At 45.0% G+C, this 4,957-nt stretch overlaps 1 pseudogene; it reads left to right on the forward strand.

Annotated features, from left to right (window-relative positions):
• Window positions 1-4,367: 4,367 nt before the first annotated feature.
• Window positions 4,368-4,607, forward strand: LOC102441604 (annotated as a pseudogene).
• Window positions 4,608-4,957: the final 350 nt, after the last annotated feature.

A 4,957-nucleotide genomic window follows, 5' to 3' on the forward strand; every position in this document is an offset into this window, starting at 1 on the left:
CATCCTCTCAATAGGTAGATAGATAGATGTAGATAAATGCAGGTAAATATAGATAGTTTTGATCCTTATGAGAGTAAGTTTATCATACATCTCTACCCCCTAAAAACTTCAGAGTGTATTTCACAAGAATAAAAACACTCTTACATAACCACAGTTCAATCACAAGAATCAGGAAATTTAATGTTGATATAATACTATTATTCAATCTATAGCTCATAGTCAAATTTTCCCACTGTCCCAATAGTGTCCTGTCTAGCACTTTTTCCAGTCCAGGACCCAAACCAAGAGTACTACACAAGGCATTTAGTTGCTATGTCTCTCCAGTCTCCTTTCATCTGAAACAGTTCCTCAGCCTTCTTTGCCTTTCTTGACATCGACAGCTGTGAAGAGTACAGGCCAGTTATGTTATGGGAGGTCCCTCAATCTAGGTTTGTCTGGTGTTTTCTTTTTTTAAGTATGTTTTTATTGATTTTTAGAGGTAGAGGAAGGGAGAGGGCTAGAAAGATAGAACCATGGATGAGAGAAACATCGATCAGCTACCTCCCACATGCCCCCCACTGTGTCGAGCCCACAACCAGGGCATGTGCCCTGATGGGTAATTGAACCAATGAGTTCTTGGTTCATGGGTCCATGCTCAACCACTACGCAACATTGGCCAGGCTGGTTTTGTCTGATGTTTTCTAATGGTTAAATTGAGTTTGGCATTTTGGGATGGGAATACCACATGAGATCTTGTGTGCTTCTCGCGGTAGCACATTAGGAGGATCATGAAGTCAGCTTCTCCCATTCCTGGTGAGGTTAACTTTGAAAAGTGGTTAAGGTGGGGTCTGCTGTCTACCAGGTTTCTCCACTGTAAAGTGACTAATTACCCCTTTGTAATATCCTTGGGGGCTTGCAGGACCAGGACTAAAATGTGGTGAGCAAGGTGGGGCAGGCAAGTATTAGTCCAGCCCCTGATAAGGAGATACTAGTCTTCCTTTTTGAAAACACCTTGTCACATAAGCAATTCATCTGCCATCTTTTTTTAATATATATTTTTCTTGATAACAGAGAGGAAGGGAGAGAGAGATAGAAACATCAATGATGAGAGAGAATCATTGATTGGCTGCCTCCTGCAAGCCTCACACAGGGATTGAGCCCTCAACCTGGGGTTGTGCCCTGACCGACTAGGAATCGAACCATGATCATAGGTCGAAGCTCAACCACTGAACCACACTGGCCAGGCCATCTGCCATCTTTATCAGGTTCAGGAGGCAATCTTGTAAACTTAAAATTATATTATCAAATTTGAAAAACAAAATTGAAATCAAAGTTGATCTAAATGAGAAGAGGAAGCAAGAAGCACAATCCGGGTGGATGAGGATTAAAAAAACAAAGCAAATGGGAAAGGGTGTGTTGGGCAAACTGTCACTGGTGCTGGGAGCAGAAGGTTCAGGTCAGAATTACTGTGCAGGCCTCCTAATTGGACCCCCTAAGGCCATTTCTGTCCTCCATCATGTCACTCCTCTTGTTCTCCAAGTCCAGGAACCACCCTCACCCACATGTCTGCCTTCTTCTCCCACCACTCGCCATAGATCACTGAGCTGCTCTGCTAGAACAAAGCAAGCTCAATTCACTTGGCTGGAGGGCTTTGGGCCAATTCCCTGGTCTGGGACATTATGTCCCAGATAGCCCTGTGGCTCCTTCCCTCCCCTCCTTCAGATTTGTGCTCAGTGTCCTTGGTAAGGTCTTCTCTGACCACCCAAAAAATTCCTCCCAGCACACTCCCACTCCCTAGCTTCCTTTCTCTGCTTTTCTTTCCTCCAGAGCACTTATCACCATTAAAAAAGTGTTTCTTTGTTTCATCTACTCCACCTCACCACCAGGAAAAGGATTTTTGTCAGTTTTGCTCACTTCTGGACCCCCAGTGCCTAGAATATGCGTGGTACATAGTGCTCAGTAAATGTGTGTGTGTGTGTGTGTGTGTGTGTGTGTGTGTGCGCGCGTAAGGTTTAGAGGTGGGTTGGAACTCGATGTTACTGACTCTATGACTCTACCAGGATGGATTTATCATGAAGTTAATGAAGCTTAAGGAAAGGTCCTAGAAACGTGTTTGCATAGCCACATGTTTAAATTTGCAAAAGTAAAATGCTTCGCCAAAACTGGTTTGGCTCAGTGGATGGAGCGTTGGCCTGCGGACTCAAGGGTCCCAGGTTCGATTCCGGTCAAGGGCATGTACCTGGGTTGCAGGCACATTCCCAGTAGGGGGTGTGCAGGAGGCAGCTGATCGATGTTTCTGACTCTCTATCTCTCTCCCTTCCTATCTGTAAAAAATCAATAAAATATATTTTTTAAAAAAAAGTAAAATGCTTAAGCTGCAATCAGTGAAAAACACCATCTCTTTCCATTCCAGTGTTCCCCTCCCTCACACTTCCTGTAGTAGCTTAGTTCTGCATCAACTTAGCTAAACTGGACTATGTTTCTATGTTGTTGTTTTTTTCCCCTGTATTGTTCCAGGTTAGCACTGGCCACTAAAGACATGTTGTGGGAGGCAGATGCGAACCAGCAGTCCTATTTTTGAAGTTCTGAAGGTTAGTCCAGGGTGCCAGGCACCATGGCAACTCGCACGCAGTAGTGACACTGATCCGATCCCCCACTTGGATGGCACTGGGCTGCCACCGGATCTCCCACGTTCAGCTCTCCTCCCCAACTGCTGACTGTAACAACTTCCGCTCAACAACAGACACAGTGGCAGCAGCCCACAGACTCGTCCACCAGCTCCCACAGCTGCCAAAGATCTAACCCTGACTGACATACTTCCCCTGTGCTCAGTGGCACTGGAGTGGCCACAGGCATTTGGGGGGCCCAGCTAAGGGGAAGTTGAGTTGGAGATTCATTTCGCTGGGTTTCAGATATCCTTACATGGTTTGCAATCACTTCCACAAATGGTTAGGTCACTGCCAGCCATCCCAAGTAGGAAGGGCTTCCAAGAATGTGCCTATGGCCCACTGCCAGCAGGCATATGGCAATATGATCATGTCTTGGGGCACCTGGCACCACAAATGTGTGGGTAGTGGACAAGAAACAAGGTTTAAAATGTACAGAGCCGAAGCAAGTCTATGGAAAGATCTTTCAAATGTATTATGTGATTTTTTTTCAAGTTTTGTGATGTTTCTGGTATTTGTCAGCTTTTTAACATTTGTAATTTGTTATGCTTTCTTTTCTCATTCCAAATAATTATTCCTTTTGGTACCCAATGTTGTATTATTAAGTGAGTATGACTGTTCTTAAAGAGGACCTCCAAACTGCATAAGGATTGGAACCCATGAGATTTGGATCATCCCCTGCCCTTAAATATCAAGCCAGAGAAGTTGGCTTTTATCCTGGAGGCAATCAGAAACCATCCCAGGACTGTGGCAGACCTGTATACTGGAGCAGGGTTACATTGGCTTGAGAGAGCTGTCAAATTTTCAGGAATTTTACAAAGTGGCTGACGTCATATTGGTAGCTTAAAATCAGCCACTGTGGGAGTATTTATACCACAGAAATTGACAACCGCTACAAATCAGGCCTTCCTCCACCCCCATTCCCAGAGAGCCAGTTGTAAAGTATAAACCAATACACCACTGGTACCAAGCGATTTCCTTGGTCATAAATCTTCATGAGAAAATATGCCCATAATTAATTCACTCTCAAGTGTAGCTGATAGAGACAGGGGTTAGGGAGGGGAGAAACGATAGAGGGTATCATGGAGGAAATGATGCTTAAGAGCTCTGAGTACCTGAAGAAGATAAAAATTTTTTAAAAGGATGGGAAACTCTCAAGACAAACAAAACTTCATCCACCCTCCAACTTTGCCTAAGATTAATCTGGCTGATTTCAGTACGATGTAGCAGACTTCTGAGTTTGTGTGTTGCATGCCATGACTTGGCCACTTAAGAAAGAACCGATTATGACATATGCAATTTAATATTCTTTTTTTAAAATATATTTTATTGATTTTTCACAGAGAGGAAGGGAGAGAGATAGAGAGCCAGAAACATCGATGAGAGAGAAACATCGATCAGCTGCCTCTTGCACATCTCCCACTGGGGATATGCCCGCAACCAAGGTACATGCCCTTGACCGGAATCGAACCTGGGACCTTTCAGTCCGCAGGCCGACACTCTATCCACTGAGCCAAACCGGTTTCGGCTGCAATTTAATATTCTAAACTGGATCTAGAATCACAATAAAAGGTCATTGTCTTTGCCTCTGGGGGATTTCAAAGTGTATATTAATATAAATATTTTCACTAATATTCTAAAATTACACAGACCACCAGCACGTTACCCCTCGAGTTCCATGTGAAAGAAACATAGCGCTGAGCGATTGAGGCCGCAAGCGAGATGCCAGTGGCCGTGGGTCCCTATGGACAGTCTCAGCCAAGCTGCTTCGACAGCGTGAAGATGGGCTTTGTGATGGGTTGCGCCGTGGGCATGATGGCTGGGGTGCTCTTTGGCACATTTTCCTGCTTCAGGATTGGAATGTGGGTTCAGGAGCTGATTGGTGGCATTGGGAAAGCCATGATGCAAAGTGGCAGCACCTTTAGCATATTCATGGCTATAAAGATGGGCATCCGATGCTAATCAGGGCAATTGTTGCCCACATTTACCCCATCCCATCAGTCCCAATCCATGTTCTATAATAAAAAGACTTTGAGTAAAAATAATCTATAATAATAAAAGCATAATATGCTAATTAGACCAGACAGCTGAACGACCTTCCAGGGGTCATTCTGGACGTTCTTCCAGATGAAGCCCCTGCAGCGGGGCCAAGGCAGAGGCAGTTAGGGGCAATCAGGCAGGCAGGAAAGCAGTTAGGGGCGATCAGGCAGGCAGGCAGAGTGGTTAGGGGCAATCAGGCAGGCAGGTAGAGTGGTTAGGGGCAATCAAGCAGGCAGGTGAGGAGTTAAGGGTGATCAGGCAGGCAAGCAGAG

The sequence above is a fragment of the Myotis lucifugus genome, unplaced genomic scaffold (assembly GCF_000147115.1).
Source record: "Myotis lucifugus unplaced genomic scaffold, Myoluc2.0 scaffold_49, whole genome shotgun sequence".
In the NCBI taxonomy this organism is placed as follows: Eukaryota; Metazoa; Chordata; class Mammalia; order Chiroptera; family Vespertilionidae; genus Myotis; species Myotis lucifugus.